At 44.8% G+C, this 19,797-nt stretch overlaps 1 long non-coding RNA gene across 1 annotated transcript in view; it reads right to left on the bottom strand.

Moving 5' to 3' along the window:
• Window positions 1–19,439, bottom strand: part of LOC132405157 (uncharacterized) — an 85,749-nt gene extending 66,310 nt beyond the window's left edge. Inside the window, exons 1-2 of the long non-coding RNA XR_009515778.1 lie at window positions 19,386–19,439; window positions 19,184–19,304 (exon numbers count right to left, since the gene is read on the bottom strand). This is a non-coding gene — a long non-coding RNA (uncharacterized LOC132405157). The remainder of the gene's footprint in view (window positions 1–19,183; window positions 19,305–19,385) is intronic.
• Between the last annotated feature and the right edge of the window lie 358 nt (window positions 19,440–19,797).

Genomic DNA, 19,797 nt, shown 5'->3' with positions numbered 1-19,797 from the left:
ACCTCACAGCATCGTCTGTAACTGCAATGTAACCTCACAGCATCGTCTGTAACTGCAATGTAACCTCACAGCATCGTGTGTAACTGCAATGTAACCTCACAGCATCGTCTGTAACTGCAATGTAACCTCACAGCATCGTGTGTAACTGCAATGTAACCTCCCAGCATCTTGTACAACTGCAGTGTAACCTCCCAGCATCTTGTGTAACTGCAGTGTAACCTCCCGGCATCTTGTACAACTGCAATGTAACCTCCTAGCATCTTGTACAACTGCAATGTAACCTCCCAGCATCGTGTACAACTGCAGTGTAACCTCCCAGCATCTTGTACAACTGCAGTGTAACCTCCCAGCATCTTGTGTAACTGCAATGTAACCTCCCAGCATCTTGTAGAACTGCAATGTAACCTCCCAGCATCTTGTAAAACTGCAGTGTAACCTCACAGCATCTTGTGTAACTGCAATGTAACCTCCCAGCATCTTGTGTAACTGCAATGTAACCTCCCAGCATCTTGTGTAACTGCAATGTAACCTCCCAGCATCTTGTACAACTGCAGTGTAACCTCCCAGCATCTTGTGTAACTGCAATGTAACCTCCCAGCATCTTGTGTAACTGCAATGTAACCTCCCAGCATCTTGTACAACTGCAGTGTAACCTCCCAGCATCTTGTGTAACTGCAATGTAACCTCCCAGCATCTTGTGTAACTGCAATGTAACCTCCCAGCATCTTGTACAACTGCAATGTAACCTCCCAGCATCTTGTGTAACTGCAATGTAACCTCCCAGCATCTTCTGTAACTGCAATGTACCCTCCCAGCATCTTGTGTAACTGCAGTGTAATCTCCCGGCATCTTGTACAACTGCAATGTAACCTCCCAGCATCTTGTGTAACTGCAATGTAACCTCCCAGCATCATGTACAACTGCAGTGTAACCTCCCAGCATCTTGTGTAACTGCAGTGTAACCTCCCAGCATCTTGTGTAACTGCAATGTAACCTCAAAGCATCTTGTGTAAGTGCAGTGTAACCTCCCAGCATCTTGTACAACTGCAGTGTAACCTCCCGGCATCTTGTGTAATTGCAATGTAACCTCTCAGCATCGTGTGTAACTGCAATGTAACCTCCCGGCATCTTGTACAACTGCAATGTAACCTCCCAGCATCTTGTGTAACTGCAATGTAACCTCACAGCATCTTCTGTAACTGCAATGTAACCTCACAGCATCGTGTACAACTGCAGTGTAACCTCCCAGCATCTTGTACAACTGCAGTGTAACCTCCCAGCATCTTGTGTAACTGCAATGTAACCTCCCAGCATCTTGTAGAACTGCAATGTAACCTCCCAGCATCTTGTGTAACTGCAATGTAACCTCCCAGCATCATGTACAACTGCAGTGTAACCTCCCAGCATCTTGTGTAACTGCAATGTAACCTCCCAGCATCTTGTGTAAGTGCAGTGTAACCTCCCAGCATCTTGTACAACTGCAGTGTAACCTCCCAGCATCTTCTGTAACTGCAATGTAACCTCCCAGCATCTTGTGTAACTGCAATGTAACCTCCCAGCATCTTGTGTAAGTGCAGTGTAACCTCCCAGCATCTTGTACAACTGCAGTGTAACCTCCCAGCATCTTCTGTAACTGCAATGTAACCTCCCAGCATCTTGTACAACTGCAGTGTAACCTCCCAGCATCGTGTGTAACTGCAATGTAACCTCCCAGCATCTTGTGTAACTGCAATGTAACCTCCCAGCATCTTGTGTAACTGCAATGTAACCTCCCAGCATCGTGTGTAACTGCAATGTAACCTCCCAGCATCTTGTGTAACTGCAATGTAACCTCCCAGCATCTTGTGTAACTGCAATGTAACCTCCCAGCATCGTGTGTAACTGCAATGTAACCTCCCAGCATCGTGTGTAACTGCAATGTACCCTCCCAGCATCTTGTGTAACTGCAATGTAACCTCCCAGCATCGTGTGTAACTGCAATGTACCCTCCCAGCATCTTGTGTAACTGCAATGTAACCTCCCAGCATCTTGTGTAACTGCAGTGTAACCTCCCGGCATCTTGTAGAACTGCAATGTAACCTCCCAGCATCGTGTACAACTGCAGTGTAACCTCCCAGCATCTTGTACAACTGCAGTGTAACCTCCCAGCATCTTGTGTAACTGCAATGTAACCTCCCAGCATCTTGTAGAACTGCAATGTAACCTCCCAGCATCTTGTAAAACTGCAGTGTAACCTCACAGCATCTTGTGTAACTGCAATGTAACCTCCCAGCATCTTGTAGAACTGCAATGTAACCTCCCAGCATCTTGTAAAACTGCAGTGTAACCTCACAGCATCTTGTGTAACTGCAATGTAACCTCCCAGCATCTTGTGTAACTGCAATGTAACCTCCCAGCATCTTGTACAACTGCAGTGTAACCTCCCAGCATCTTGTGTAACTGCAATGTAACCTCCCAGCATCTTGTGTAACTGCAATGTAACCTCCCAGCATCTTGTACAACTGCAGTGTAACCTCCCAGCATCTTGTGTAACTGCAATGTAACCTCCCAGCATCTTGTACAACTGCAATGTAACCTCCCAGCATCTTGTGTAACTGCAATGTAACCTCCCAGCATCTTCTGTAACTGCAATGTACCCTCCCAGCATCTTGTGTAACTGCAGTGTAATCTCCCGGCATCTTGTACAACTGCAATGTAACCTCCCAGCATCTTGTGTAACTGCAATGTAACCTCCCAGCATCATGTACAACTGCAGTGTAACCTCCCAGCATCTTGTGTAACTGCAGTGTAACCTCCCAGCATCTTGTGTAACTGCAATGTAACCTCCCAGCATCTTGTGTAAGTGCAGTGTAACCTCCCAGCATCTTGTGTAACTGCAGTGTAACCTCCCAGCATCTTGTACAACTGCAGTGTAACCTCCCGGCATCTTGTGTAACTGCAATGTAACCTCCCAGCATCGTCTGTAACTGCAATGTAACCTCACAGCATCGTGTGTAACTGCAATGTAACCTCCCGGCATCTTTTACAACTGCAATGTAACCTCCTAGCATCTTGTACAACTGCAATGTAACCTCCCAGCATCTTGTACAACTGCAGTGTAACCTCCCAGCATCGTGTACAACTGCAGTGTAACCTCCCAGCATCTTGTACAACTGCAGTGTAACCTCCCAGCATCTTGTGTAACTGCAATGTAACCTCCCAGCATCTTGTAGAACTGCAATGTAACCTCCCAGCATCTTGTAAAACTGCAGTGTAACCTCACAGCATCTTGTGTAACTGCAATGTAACCTCCCAGCATCTTGTGTAACTGCAATGTAACCTCCCAGCATCTTGTAGAACTGCAATGTAACCTCCCAGCATCTTGTAAAACTGCAGTGTAACCTCCCAGCATCTTGTGTAACTGCAATGTAACCTCCCAGCATCTTGTGTAACTGCAATGTAACCTCCCAGCATCTTGTACAACTGCAATGTAACCTCCCAGCATCTTGTGTAACTGCAATGTAACCTCCCAGCATCTTGTGTAACTGCAATGTAACCTCCCAGCATCTTGTACAACTGCAGTGTAACCTCCCAGCATCTTGTGTAACTGCAGTGTAACCTCCCAGCATCTTGTGTAACTGCAATGTAACCTCCCAGCATCTTGTGTAACTGCAATGTAACCTCTCAGCATCTTGTACAAATGCAGTATAACCTCCCAGTGTCTTGTGTAACTGCAATGTAACCTCCTAGCATCTTGTGTAACTGCAATGTCACCTCCTAGCATCTTGTACAACTGCGGTGTAACCTCCCAGCATCTTGTACAACTGCAATGTAACCTCCTAGCATCTTGTGTAACTGCAATGTAACCTCCCAGCATCTTGTACAACTGCAATGTAACCTCCCAGCATCTTGTACAACTGCAGTGTAACCTCCCAGCATCTTGTGTAACTGCAGTGTAACCTCCCAGCATCTTGTGTAACTGCAATGTAACCTCCCAGCATCTTGTGTAACTGCAATGTAACCTCTCAGCATCTTGTACAAATGCAGTATAACCTCCCAGTGTCTTGTGTAACTGCAATGTAACCTCCTAGCATCTTGTGTAACTGCAATGTCACCTCCTAGCATCTTGTACAACTGCGGTGTAACCTCCCAGCATCTTGTACAACTGCAATGTAACCTCCTAGCATCTTGTGTAACTGCAATGTCACCTCCTAGCATCTTGTACAACTGCGGTGTAACCTCCCAGCATCTTGTACAACTGCAATGTAACCTCCCAGCATCTTGTGTAATTGCCATGTAACCTCCTAGCATCTTGTACAACTGCAGTGTAACCTCCCAGCATCTTGTACAACTGCAATGTATCCTCCCAGCATCTTGTGTAACTGCAGTGTAACCTCCCGGCATCTTGTACAACTGCAATGTAACCTCCCAGCATCTTGTACAACTGCAATGTAACCTCCCAGAATCGTGTGTAACTGCAATGTAACCTCCCAGCATCTTGTTTAACTGGAATGTAACCTCCCAGCATCTTGTGTAACTGCAGTTTAACCTCCCAGCATCTTGTGTAATTGCAATGTAACCTCCCATCATCTTGTACAACTGCAACGTAACCTCCCAGCATCTTGTGTAACTGCAATGTAACCTCCCAGCATCTTGGGTAACTGCAATGTAACCTCCCAGCATCTTGTAGAACTGCAATGTAAACTCCCAGCATCTTGTGTAACTGCAATGTAACCTCCCAGCATCTTGTAGAACTGCAATGTAACCTCCCAGCATCTTGTGTAACTGCAATTTATCCTCCCAGCATCTTGTGAAACTGCAATGTAACCTCCCAGCATCTTGTGTAACTGCAATGTAACCTCCCAGCATCTTGTGTAACTGCAATGTAACCTCCCAGCATCTTGGGTAACTGCAATGTAACCTCCCAGCATCTTGTAGAACTGCAATGTAAACTCCCAGCATCTTGTGTAACTGCAATGTAACCTCCCAGCATCTTCTGTAACTGCAATGTAACCTCCCAGCATCTTGTGTAACTGCAATGTAACCTCCCAGCATCTTGTACAACTGCAGTGTAACCTCCCAGCATCGTGTGTAACTGCAGTGTAACCTCACAGCATCGTCTGTAACTGCAATGTAACCTCCCAGCATCTTGTGTAATTGCAATGTAACCTCCCGGCATCTTGTACAACTGCAATGTAACCTCCCAGCATCTTGTGTAAGTGCAGTGTAACCTCCCAGCATCTTGTACAACTGCAGTGTAACCTCCCGGCATCTTGTGTAATTGCAATGTAACCTCCCAGCATCTTGTGTAACTGCAATGTAACCTCCCAGCATCTTGTAGAACTGCAATGTAACCTCCCAGCATCTTGTGTAACTGCAATGTAACCTCCCAGCATCTTGTGTAACTGCAATGTAACCTCCCAGCATCTTGTACAACTGCAGTGTAACCTCCCAGCATCTTGTGTAACTGCAATGTCACCTCCCAGCATCTTGTGTAACTGCAATGTAACCTCCCAGCATCTTGTACAACTGCAATGTAACCTCCCAGCATCTTGTACAACTGCAATGTAACCTCCCAGCATCTTGTGTAATTGCCATGTAACCTCCTAGCATCTTGTACAACTGCAGTGTAACCTCCCGGCATCTTGTACAACTGCAATGTAACCTCCCAGCATCTTGTACAACTGCAATGTAACCTCCCAGAATCGTGTGTAACTGCAATGTAACCTCCCAGCATCTTGTTTAACTGGAATGTAACCTCCCAGCATCTTGTGTAACTGCAGTTTAACCTCCCAGCATCTTGTGTAATTGCAATGTAACCTCCCATCATCTTGTACAACTGCAATGTAACCTCCCAGCATCTTGTGTAACTGCAATGTAACCTCCCAGCATCTTGTACAACTGCAGTGTAACCTCCCGGCATCTTGTGTAATTGCAATGTAACCTCCCAGCATCTTCTGTAACTGCAATGTACCCTCCCAGCATCTTGTGTAACTGCAGTGTAATCTCCCGGCATCTTGTACAACTGCAATGTAACCTCCCAGCATCTTGTGTAACTGCAATGTAACCTCCCAGCATCTTGTGTAACTGCAGTGTAACCTCCCAGCATCTTGTACAACTGCAGTGTAACCTCCCAGCATCTTGTGTAATTGCAATGTAACCTCCCAGCATCTTCTGTAACTGCAATGTAACCTCCCAGCATCTTGTGTAACTGCAGTGTAACCTCCCAGCATCTTCTGTAACTGCAGTGTAACCTCCCAGCATCTTGTGTAACTGCAGTGTAACCTCCCGGCATCTTGTACAACTGCAATGTAACCTCCCGGCATCTTGTACAACTGCAATGTAACCTCCCAGCATCTAGTAGAACTGCAATGTAACCTCCCAGCATCTTGTGTAAGTGCAATGTATCCTCCCAGCATCTTGTGTAACTGCAATGTAACCTCCCAGCATCTTGTACAACTGCAATGTAACCTCCCAGCATCTTGTGTAATTGCAATGTAACCTCCCAGCATCTTCTGTAACTGCAATGTACCCTCCCAGCATCTTGTGTAACTGCAGTGTAATCTCCCGGCATCTTGTACAACTGCAATGTAACCTCCCAGCATCTTGTGTAACTGCAATGTAACCTCCCAGCATCATGTACAACTGCAGTGTAACCTCCCAGCATCTTGTGTACCTGCAGTGTAACCTCCCAGCATCTTGTGTAACTGCAATGTAACCTCCCAGCATCTTGTGTAAGTGCAGTGTAACCTCCCAGCATCTTGTACAACTGCAGTGTAACCTCCCAGCATCTTGTGTAATTGCAATGTAACCTCCCAGCATCTTCTGTAACTGCAATGTAACCTCCCAGCATCTTGTGTAACTGCAATGTAACCTCCCAGCATCTTGTACAACTGCAGTGTAACCTCCCAGCATCGTGTGTAACTGCAGTGTAACCTCACAGCATCGTCTGTAACTGCAATGTAACCTCCCAGCATCTTGTGTAATTGCAATGTAACCTCCCGGCATCTTGTACAACTGCAATGTAACCTCCCAGCATCTTGTGTAAGTGCAGTGTAACCTCCCAGCATCTTGTACAACTGCAGTGTAACCTCCCGGCATCTTGTGTAATTGCAATGTAACCTCCCAGCATCTTGTGTAACTGCAATGTAACCTCCCAGCATCTTGTAGAACTGCAATGTAACCTCCCAGCATCTTGTGTAACTGCAATGTAACCTCCCAGCATCTTGTGTAACTGCAATGTAACCTCCCAGCATCTTGTACAACTGCAGTGTAACCTCCCAGCATCTTGTGTAACTGCAATGTCACCTCCCAGCATCTTGTGTAACTGCAATGTAACCTCCCAGCATCTTGTACAACTGCAATGTAACCTCCCAGCATCTTGTACAACTGCAATGTAACCTCCCAGCATCTTGTGTAATTGCCATGTAACCTCCTAGCATCTTGTACAACTGCAGTGTAACCTCCCAGCATCTTGTACAACTGCAATGTATCCTCCCAGCATCTTGTGTAACTGCAGTGTAACCTCCCGGCATCTTGTACAACTGCAATGTAACCTCCCAGCATCTTGTACAACTGCAATGTAACCTCCCAGAATCGTGTGTAACTGCAATGTAACCTCCCAGCATCTTGTTTAACTGGAATGTAACCTCCCAGCATCTTGTGTAACTGCAGTTTAACCTCCCAGCATCTTGTGTAATTGCAATGTAACCTCCCATCATCTTGTACAACTGCAACGTAACCTCCCAGCATCTTGTGTAACTGCAATGTAACCTCCCAGCATCTTGTACAACTGCAGTGTAACCTCCCGGCATCTTGTGTAATTGCAATGTAACCTCCCAGCATCTTCTGTAACTGCAATGTACCCTCCCAGCATCTTGTGTAACTGCAGTGTAATCTCCCGGCATCTTGTACAACTGCAATGTAACCTCCCAGCATCTTGTGTAACTGCAATGTAACCTCCCAGCATCTTGTGTAACTGCAGTGTAACCTCCCAGCATCTTGTGTAACTGCAATGTAACCTCCCAGCATCTTGTGTAAGTGCAGTGTAACCTCCCAGCATCTTGTACAACTGCAGTGTAACCTCCCGGCATCTTGTGTAACTGCAATGTAACCTCCCAGCATCTTGTGTAAGTGCAGTGTAACCTCCCAGCATCTTGTACAACTGCAGTGTAACCTCCCAGCATCTTGTGTAATTGCAATGTAACCTCCCAGCATCTTCTGTAACTGCAATGTAACCTCCCAGCATCTTGTGTAACTGCAGTGTAACCTCCCAGCATCTTCTGTAACTGCAGTGTAACCTCCCAGCATCTTGTACAACTGCAGTGTAACCTCCCGGCATCTTGTGTAATTGCAATGTAACCTCCCAGCATCTTGTACAACTGCAATGTAACCTCCCGGCATCTTGTACAACTGCAGTGTAACCTCCCAGCATCGTGTGTAACTGCAATGTAACCTCCCAGCATCTTGTGTAACTGCAATGTAACCTCCCAGCATCTTGTACAACTGCAGTGTAACCTCCCAGCATCGTGTGTAACTGCAGTGTAACCTCACAGCATCGTCTGTAACTGCAATGTAACCTCACAGCATCTTGTGTAACTGCAATGTAACCTCCCAGCATCGTGTGTAACTGCAATGTAACCTCCCAGCATCTTGTGTAACTGCAATGTAACCTCCCAGCATCTTGTGTAACTGCAATGTAACCTCCCAGCATCTTGTACAACTGCAGTGTAACCTCCCAGCATCTTGTGTAACTGCAATGTAACCTCCCAGCATCTTGTACAACTGCAGTGTAACCTCCCAGCATCGTGTGTAACTGCAATGTAACCTCCCAGCATCTTGTGTAACTGCAATGTAACCTCTCAGCATCTTGTACAAATGCAGTGTAACCTCCCAGTGTCTTGTGTAACTGCAATGTAACCTCCTAGCATCTTGTGTAACTGCAATGTCACCTCCTAGCATCTTGTACAACTGCGGTGTAACCTCCCAGCATCTTGTACAACTGCAATGTAACCTCCTAGCATCTTGTGTAATTGCCATGTAACCTCCTAGCATCTTGTACAACTGCAGTGTAACCTCCCAGCATCTTGTACAACTGCAATGTATCCTCCCAGCATCTTGTGTAACTGCAGTGTAACCTCCCGGCATCTTGTACAACTGCAATGTAACCTCCCAGCATCTTGTACAACTGCAATGTAACCTCCCAGAATCGTGTGTAACTGCAATGTAACCTCCCAGCATCTTGTTTAACTGGAATGTAACCTCCCAGCATCTTGTGTAACTGCAGTTTAACCTCCCAGCATCTTGTGTAATTGCAATGTAACCTCCCATCATCTTGTACAACTGCAACGTAACCTCCCAGCATCTTGTGTAACTGCAATGTAACCTCCCAGCATCTTGGGTAACTGCAATGTAACCTCCCAGCATCTTGTGTAACTGCAGTTTAACCTCCCAGCATCTTGTGTAATTGCAATGTAACCTCCCATCATCTTGTACAACTGCAACGTAACCTCCCAGCATCTTGTACAACTGCAGTGTAACCTCCCAGCATCTTGTAGAACTGCAATGTAAACTCCCAGCATCTTGTGTAACTGCAATGTAACCTCCCAGCATCTTGTAGAACTGCAATGTAACCTCCCAGCATCTTGTGTAACTGCAATTTATCCTCCCAGCATCTTGTGTAACTGCAATGTAACCTCCCAGCATCTTGTACAACTGCAGTGTAACCTCCCAGCATCTTGTGTAATTGCAATGTAACCTCCCAGCATCTTGTGTAACTGCAATGTAACCTCCCAGCATCTTGTACAACTGCAATGTAACCTCCCAGCATCTTGTGTAACTGCAATGTAACCTCCCAGCATCTTGTGTAACTGCAATGTAACCTCCCAGCATCTTGTACAACTGCAGTGTAACCTCCCAGCATCTTGTGTAACTGCAATGTAACCTCCCAGCATCTTGTACAACTGCAGTGTAACCTCCCAGCATCGTGTGTAACTGCAATGTAACCTCCCAGCATCTTGTGTAACTGCAATGTAACCTCCCAGCATCTTGTGTAACTGCAATGTAACCTCCCAGCATCTTGTACAACTGCAGTGTAACCTCCCAGCATCTTGTGTAACTGCAATGTAACCTCCCAGCATCTTGTGTAACTGCAATGTAACCTCCCAGCATCTTGTACAACTGCAGTGTAACCTCCCAGCATCGTGTGTAACTGCAATGTAACCTCCCAGCATCTTGTGTAACTGCGATGTAACCTCCCAGCATCTTGTGTAACTGCAATGTAACCTCCCAGCATCTTGTGTAAGTGTAGTGTAACCTCCCAGCATCTTGTGTAACTGCAGTGTAACCTCCCAGCATCTTGTGTAAGTGCAGTGTAACCTCCCAGCATCTTGTGTAACTGCAATGTAACCTCCCAGCATCTTGTGTAAGTGCAGTGTAACCTCCCAGCATCTTGTGTAACTGCAATGTAACCTCCCAGCATCTTGTGTAACTGCAATGTAACCTCCCAGCATCTTGTGTAACTGCAATGTAACCTCCCAGCATCTTGTGTAAGTGCAGTGTAACCTCCCAGCATCTTGTGTAACTGCAATGTAACCTCCCAGCATCTTGTGTAACTGCAGTGTAACCTCCCAGCATCTTGTGTAAGTGCAGTGTAACCTCCCAGCATCTTGTGTAACTGCAATGTATCCTCCCAGCATCTTGTGTAACTGCAATGTAACCTCCCAGCATCTTGTGTAACTGCAGTGTAACCTCCCAGCATCTTGTACAACTGCAATGTAACCTCCCAGCATCTTGTACACCTGCAATGTAACCTCCCAGCATCTTGTGTAAGTGCAATGTAAATTCCCAGCTTCTGTACTTATACCCTGATTGATGAAGAGTAGCATGCTAAAAGCTACCTATACCAACTTGTCTATCTGTGACTCCACTTTCAGGGAACCATGTATAACTCCAATGTCCCTCAATTATACAACATCCCCTTGGTTATGAAAGTCCTAACAACACGCACAGAATGCTGGTGGAACACAACAGGCCAGGCAGCATCTATAAGTCGAAGCACTGTCGATGTTTCAGGCTGAGACCCTTCATGAGGACTAACTGAAAGGAGATACTAAGAGATTTGAAAGTAGTGGGGGAGGGTGAAATGCAAAATGATAAAAGACCGGAGGGGGTGGGATGAAAGTAAGAGCTGAAAAGGTTACTTGCGAAAGTGATACAGAGCTGGAGAAGGAAAGGATCATGGGACGGGAGGCCTCGGGAGAAACAAAGGGGGGTGGGGGAAGCACCAGAGGGAGATGGAGAACAGGCAGAGTGATGGGCAGAGATTTGGCCACCAACCTCATAGTTCCCACACCCCGCACTTCCCGTTTCTACCTCCTACCCAAGATCCACAAACCTGCCTGTCCAGGTAGACCTATTGTCTCAGCTTGCTCCTGCCCCACCGAACTCATTTCTGCATACCTGGACACTGTCTTATCCCCCCCTTGTTCAATCTCTTCCCACCTATGTTCGCGACACTTCTCACACTTTGAATTTTTTCAATGATTTTAAGTTCCCTGGCCCCCACCGTCTTATTTTCACCATGGATGTCCAGTCCCTATATACCTCCATCCCCCACCGGGATGGTCTGAAAGCTCTTTGCTTCTTTTTGCATTCCAGACCTAACCAATTCCCCTCTACCACCACTCTCCTCCGTCTAGTGGAATTAGTTCTTACTCTCAATAATTTCTCCTTTGGCTCTTCCACATCCCCAAAACCAAGGGTGTAGCCATGGGCACCCGTATGGGTCCCAGTTATGCCTGCCTTTTTGTTGGCTTTGTGGAACAGTCCATGTTCCAAGTCTATACCGGTATCCATCCCCCTCTTTTCCTTCACTACATCGACGACTGTATTGGCACTGCCTCCTGCAAGCATGCTGAGCTCATTAACTTTGCCTCCAACTTTCACCCTGCCCTCAAATTTACCTGGTCCACTTCTGACACCTCCCTCCCTTTTCTTGATCTTTCTGTCTCCATCTCTGGAGACGGATTATCTACTGATATCTACTATAAGCCTACAGACTCTCACAGCTACCTGGACTATTCCTCTTCCCACCCTGTCTCTTGCAAAAATGCCATCACCTTCTCACAATTCCTCCGTCTCCGCCGCATCTGCTCTCAGGATGAGGCTTTTCATTCCAGGACAAAGGAGATGTCTTCCTTTTTTAAACAAAGGGGCTTCCCTTCGTCCACCATCAACTCTGCTCTCAAACACAACTCTCCCATTTCCCTCACATCTGCCCTCACCCCATCAACCCACCACCCCACTCAGGATAGGGTTCCCCTTGTCCTCACCTACCACCCCACCAGCCTCCAGGTCCAGCGTATAATTCTCCGTAACTTCCACCACCTCCAACGGGATCCCACTACCAAGCACATCTTTCCCTCCCCACCCCCTTTCTGCTTTCCGCAGGGATCGCTCCCTACGCGACTCCCTTGTCCACTCGTCCCCCCCATCCCTTCCCACCGATCTCCCTCCTGGCACTTATCCTTGTAAACGGAACAAGTGCTACACCTGCCCTTACACTTCCTCCCTCACCACCATTCAGGGCCCCAGACAGTCCTTCCAGGTGAGGCGACACTTCACCTGTGAGTCGGCTGGTGTGGTATACTGTGTCCAGTGCTCCCGGTGTGGCCTTTTATATATTGGTGAGACCCAACGCAGACTGAGAGACCGTTTCACTGAACACCTAAGCTCAGTCCGCCAGAGAAAGCAGGATCTCCCAGTGGCCACACATTTTAATTCCACGTCCCATTCCCATTCTGATATGTCTATTCATGGCCTCCTCTACTGTCAAAATGAATCCAAACTCAGGTTGGAGGAACAACACCTTATATACCGGCTGGGTAGCCTCCAACCTGATGGCATGAACATTGACTTCTCTAACTTCCGTTAATTCCCCTCCTCCCCTTCTTAGCCCATCCCTGACATATTTAGTTTTTTTTCCTCTCTCTCTCTGCCCGTCGCTCTGCCTGTTCTCCATCTCCCTCTGGTGCTCCCCTCCCCCTTTCTTTCTCCCGAGGCCTCCCGTCCCATGATCCTTTCCCTTCTCCAGCTCTGTATCACTTTCGCCAATCACCTTTCTAGCTCTTAGCTTCATCCCACCCCCTCCGGTCTTCTCCTATCATTTCGCATTTCCCCCTCCCCCCTCTACTTTCAAATCTCTTAGTATCTTTCCTTTCAGTTAGTCCTGACAAAGGGTCTCAGTCCGAAACTTCGACAGCACTTCTCCCTGTAGATGCTGCCTGGCCTGCTGTGTTCCACCAGCACTTTGTGTGTGTTGTTTGAATTTCCAGCATCTGCAGATTTCCTCGTGTTTGCTCCTATGAAAGTCCTATTTTGATTTGACTTTTCAAACTGCCATACTTGTCTGCATTAAACTCACTTTGTGATTTCCCAGCTCATCATGATCCCTCTGTAATTTTTAATAACGTCACTGTCAAATATACTGGTAATTTTAATATCATCTGCAAAATAATGAACCATGCCTTGTACATTCTCATCCAGACTATTGATATACAGCAGGTGATAAACAATGGCCCCAGCACTAATTCCTGAGGCACAGCACTATCACTAGACTTCAGTCAAGAGACAACCTATCAACAAAATTCTCTGCTTCATATTGTCAAGCCAATTGTATATTCAGTTAGCCATCTCTCCCTGAATTCCAAATGATCTAACCTGACATAGCAGCATACCATGTCCTTGGACTGGAGAAGGTGTAGCAGAGGATGGACTTGACTTTAATAGCCAACCCAATTAGCGGCAGACCAATCAACTTGCAGAGAGAAAGAGAGAGCTTTGCACTGGTCAGGGAGAAGAGTTTAAGAAAGGAACTTTTCGCCGGGCTCAGCGGATCAGCAGCAGACCAATTGATTTGTGATTCATTATCAGGAGCAAATAAAAGTAAAGCAGGGTCAAAGCGGAGCGGCCATTGTGTGAGTGGACCAGTATAGGAGTGGGAACTTGAGGCTTTGGCTCAAGAGGCTTCAGCAGGAAGGCACAGGTAAGGCTATTGTAGTGGTTGAATAAAAAGTCACTAAGTTACAACTAATTAAATAAAGTAGGGATGATGCAGGATCAAGTGATGTGCTGTAGCTGCATGATGTGGGAGCTGGTGGACCCCATTGTGGTTCCTGGTGACCATTTCTGCAGCAAGTGTTGGCTGCTCAAGGAATTCAGGCTCAAAGTTGATGAGCTGGAATCTGAGTTTCAAACACATCAGGGAGGGGGAGAGTCCTGTATTCTCTGTTTCAGGATGTAGTCACACCCATTAAACTAGCTGCCTCAAATTCAGACAAGAAGGTGTGACTGTGAGTGAGGTGGGTAGTGGGATCCAAGAGACAGTGCTGGAGGAGCCTCAGCCTTTGAGCTCGTCCAACAGGTCTGAGATTCTTACTTCCTGTGTCAACGGAAGTGGGCACTGTAGAAAGGATGAGCAACCTTAACTGTGGCATGGTAGTTCAGGGAGCCATTCGAGAGGCGGGAGAGAAAAGAAATAAAGTGGTAATTGGGGATAGTATAGCCAGGGGAATAGACAGAGTCCTCTGTCGCGAGGATAGGGTGTCCTGACGGCTGTGTTGTCTGCCTGGTGCCCAGGTTCAGCACATCTTAAGTGACCTGCAGAGGGAGGTGAAAGATCCAGTTGTCATAATCCACATGGGTACCAATGACTGGGTAGAATGGGAAAAGAGGTTCTGCTGAGGGAATTTGAGCAGCTAGGGACTAAATTAAAAAGCGGATCCAAAAAGGTGGTAATCTCTGGATTACTACCCGAGCCACTGCAAATTGGCATAGGGCCAAGAAGATTAGAGAATTAAATGTGTGGCTCAGGGACTGATGTGGGAGAAGTGCGTTTGATTTCATGGGAAATTGGCACCAGTATTGGGGAAGAAGAGAGCTGTTGCAATGGGACCATGATGGGGCCTGGATCCCAGTGGATCACTTAATTAGGGCTGTGGATAGGGCTTTAAACTAAATAGCAGCGGGCTGGGATCAACAGATTGGGAAAGTATGGATAGAGTAAAAGAGAAAAGTGTGGATAAAGATAAAGAAAAAACAGAAGATATAAAAAGAGAAAAGTAAGAGTGGAATAAAGAAAAGTCAAGTGCAAAAGAGAAAAAGATTCAAAGATTTTAAAAGCGCAATGAGTGTAAGGGCACTTTATTTTAATAACCCGTAGTATTTGAAACAAGGTCAGTGAATTTGTGGCACAGATCAGTACAAGGGGGCCATTTCAGAAATATGGTTGCTGGGTGGAGAGGATAGCAAATTAAATATCCATGGATATCAGATTATACGAAAGGATAGACAGGAAGGTAAGGGAATGAATTATCTTTATTGTCATTATACATAGATACAATGAAATTCTGTTTAGCTTCCTCTCAGGCAATTAAATAAAACAGTAGATAAAAACAAGTGTGGTAGCATTCTTAATTAAGGATGAGATCAGGGTTATAGTAAGAGATGTACAAGATCTAAGGAGCAGAATGTTGAATCCATCTGGGTAGAGATTAGGAATAGTAAGGGGAAAAGAAATCCCTGGTGGGAATTGTCTATTGGCCACCAAATAATAACATTACAGTGGCATAGGCAATAAATATCTGAGGCATGTAAGAATGGAACAGCAGTTATCGTGGGGGGACCTTAACTTGCACACAGATTGGTGAATCAAGTTGGTCAAGGCAGTCTTGAGCAGAACTTCACAGAATTCATCCATGATGGGTTTCTTGAACAGCATGTTACGGAACCTGCAAGGGAATGTGCTATCTTAGGTCTGGTCCTGTACAATAAGAAAGGTAAAATTAATGATATTGTAGTTAGGGATCCTCTAGGAAAGAGTGATCACAGTATGACTGAATTTCTCATACAAATGGAGGGTTTAATAGTTTAATCAAAAACCGATGTATTATGCCTAAACAATGGAGACTTCAATGGGATAACGGAGGATTTGGCTAGTGTAGATTGGGAACACGGGCTGTATGGTGGAACAGTTGAGGAACAGTGGAAGACTTTCAAAGAGATTTTTCACAATGCTCAACAAAGAGAATTGGGAATTAAATATCCAAGGATATCAGGTTATATAAGGGGATAGACAAGAAGGTAAGGGAGGTGGGATAGCGCTCTTAATTAAGGATGCAATCAGGGTGATACTGAGAGACGCTCAACAAAAGTATATTCCAGTTACAAGCAAGGACTGTAAAGTTGGGACAAGCCAGCCTTGGATAACTAGGGAAATAAAGGAATGCGGCAAACTGAAAGCCTGTGCATACAAAGTCGCCAGGAGTAGCAGAAAACTGAAAGATTGGGAAAACTTTAAAAAGCAACAAAGAACCACTAAGCAAGCAATAAAGAAAGGGAAGATTATGAAAATAAAGTAGCACAAAATATAAAAACAGATAATAAAAGTTTTTATAACTATAAAATGGAAAAGGGTGGCTAAAGTGAATGTAGGTCCCTTGGAGGATGAAAAGGGGGAATTGATATTGGGTAATAAGGAAATGGCAGAGGCTTTGAATGACTATTATGTGTCAGTCTTCATGGTGGAGGACACAGCTGACATACCAAAGAGAGATGATATGATAGCAATGGGAGGTGAGGACCTCGATACAATAGCTTTCACTAAAGAGGTGGTGCTGAGCAAACATGTGGACCTCAAGATAGGTAAGTCCCCTGGTCCTGGTGGAATGTACCCTAGGGTACTGTAAGAAATGGCAGAAGTTATAGTAGAGGTTTTGGTGATAATTTACAGAAATTCTCTGGACTCTGGACAGGTACTGGCAGATTGGAGACAGCGAATGTCATGCCACTGTTCAAAAAAGGATGTAGACAAAAGGCTGTTAGCTATAGACCAATTAGTTTAACATCTGTAGTTGGGAAAATGCTTGAAGCTATCATTAAAGAAGAAATAGTGAGGCATCTGGAAAGAAATGGATCCATCAGGCAGATGCAGCATGGATCCAGCAAAGGCGGGTCCTGTTTGACAAACTTACTGGAGTTCTTGGAGGATTTAACGAGTGCAGTGGATAGAGGGGAACACATGGATGATGTTTCCCTGGATTTCCAGAAGGCGTTCGATAAGGTGCCGCATAAAAGATTTATCAAGTTAAGGATGCATAGAATTGGGGGTGATGTATTAGCATGGATAGAGGATTGTTTAACTAATAGAAAGCAGAGAGTTGGGATACATGGGTGTTACTCCGGTTGGCAATCAGTGGTGAGCGGTGTGTCACAGGGGTCAATGCTGGGCCTGCAACTGTTCACAATATACATTAACGATCTGGAAGAGGGGACCGAGTGTCGTGTATCTGAGTTTACTGATGATACTGAATCGAGTGGAAAAACAAATTGTGCAGAAGATACGGGAAGTCTGCAGAGAGATATAGATAGGTTAAGTGAGTAGGCAAGGTTCTGGCAGATGGAGTACAGTCTTGGTAAATGTGAGGTCATCCACTTTGGAAGGAAAAATTGAAGAACAGATTATTATTTAAATGGTAAAATATTGCAGCACTAGAACTAGAGATGTAGTCTCAAGATTTGGGGGAGTAGATTTAGGATGGAGATGAGGAGGAACTGCTTTTCCCAGAGAGTGGTGAATCTGTGGAATTCTCTGCTCAATGAAGCAGTGGAGGATACCTCAGTATATATATTTAAGATAAAGATAGATAGACTTTTGCATAGTAGGGAAATTAAGAGTTATGGAGAAAAGGCAGGTAGGTGGAGATGAGTCCATGGCCGGATCAGTCATGATCTTATTGAATGGCAGAGCAGACTCAACAGGATAGATGCTCCTATTTCTTATGTTTTGTAAATCAATCATATTTTATATCCGAGTTTCATTGCCCCACAGACTGAACATTACAATTGACAAAATTTGCTGTTTCTCTCATATATGCCTTGTCCATCCCAAGAGTTTAATGTTGGCCTCAGCAATGAACTAACGGTTGTGGGGTGCTTTATCATTGCTGATAGAAAAGCTTAATGAAAGAAGAACATCCCATTGGTACAATTCTCCACTTGTAACCCAGGACTTAACGGAAAAGAGAGGTTCATCTATACAGAAAATAGCGATATGAACTAGTTTCTAGGAATATTACCTCTCCCATGTTACCCCCATTGCAGGTTGAAGCAAAATAGAAAGGCAAATTATTCATAAACTCTGCAACTTTGGTACTGGGTTTAGTTCTGGACCCGACACTTTAGGAAATATACAGGTGATAGAGATAATACAGAAGAAATTTATTGAATTTATTCCCAGGCTGAGGGAAACTATTCAGGTGGACTGAGGCTGGACTTGTGCTGCTAGGAACAGACGACATTGTAAAGGGATCTTACAGAGGTGTTTGAATTTATGACCAGTATAGACAGAGAGAAACTGTTCCCCTAATAGAAAGACTAAGAACCAGGGGAGATAAAATAAAGAGGTAGGAATGATAATTGAGGAAAAACTTCTTTATAAACTGCATGATTTGTGTCTGGATACATTAACAGAGTAGTACTGGTGCAGATTTGAGTGTAGAATTCAGATGGGAGCTGGCTAAGTATCCAAATGGAAAGAATCTGCATGTCTATGGGGAATAGACAAGGTTTTGAAATTAGCTGGATTACTCTTTCATAAAGCCGGCATAAACTGAATGTGTCAAGTGGTTCCCATTAATGCTGTAATCTTTTATATCTGTTCACTGTCCTGGGTTGTGCTTCAACCAACTCATCACCAGAATGCAACCTAGCGTGGCCACAATTTATACATGGTGTGAAATATGCTGGAGACTTGTACTTTTCAGCCTCTCAGTGAGGCAGAGTATTCCATGGGTAGCGATCTGTAAGTAATCAAAACCTGAGAGTCTGCTCTGAGCTTATGCCTTATGAGATTTGGCAGTGAAAAACATTTCTACTGTTCTAAGTGACTCTGATATCCACAGACACTTAAATTGCTTAGAGGAATTTACATAGTGCATGTAAAAAAATGTTACTGCATTTCTCTTAAACTTACATCAATATCAGTTTAATAATAAATACTTATTTTTGTTCATGCCCTATTCAATTTGAATGTTCCCACAACATAAAGAGAATTCAATACAGCTTAAAAGTACTTTAACATTTGCTCAATTTCAAAGTCTTGTCTTTGAAGTTCTTACTTTAAGAATACAGTATAAAATCCTCTTACATTTGACTTCTCTTCAATCCACTTGGCTGCACTTCCAGTGCTATTCTGTTTCAGTTCTTTTTTGGCCTGAGCTTTCTGTGCGTTTGAAATGGCTTTGCAGTGAGTTTCCATCTATAACCATCTGTTATAAAGTAAATTATATCACAATGAAAATAATAACAAATGTCTCCGTGCAAGTCTTACACTGAGTAATGAATCACACCTCTCCAGTTCCAGATCAGCCGAGTTACCATGGAGCAATTTTAAACATTCTTCAAAACACTTGTGAGGTCAGAGGCTCCTTTAAATTCTTGTGCAACATGCCAGTAACATATTTGGTTTGGGTCACATTAGGATACAGTTGATTGGTGGCCAGCTCACCAAACAAGAGACTGAAAGCCCAGAAAGAGATAATCTAGAGGGTCCGAATAAAAGGGAGGATTTGTAGTGACGACTCTAACCCCACTTCTCCTAGTTTTTCATGAAAGCTCGTTAAAATATTTCCATGCCACCTTTGAACTTGCTTCCAGCATTTCCTTTAAAGATTGTTTACTGCTTGTAGAAACGTTCACATTTCTGCGAGATAATTATAAACTGAATCCTATGGCAGGCACTTACTGTAGGTTGTTGATGAA

The sequence above is a fragment of the Hypanus sabinus genome, chromosome 15 (assembly GCF_030144855.1).
Source record: "Hypanus sabinus isolate sHypSab1 chromosome 15, sHypSab1.hap1, whole genome shotgun sequence".
Taxonomy (NCBI): domain Eukaryota; kingdom Metazoa; phylum Chordata; class Chondrichthyes; order Myliobatiformes; family Dasyatidae; genus Hypanus; species Hypanus sabinus.
This window is presented reverse-complemented; position numbering and strand designations above follow the sequence as displayed.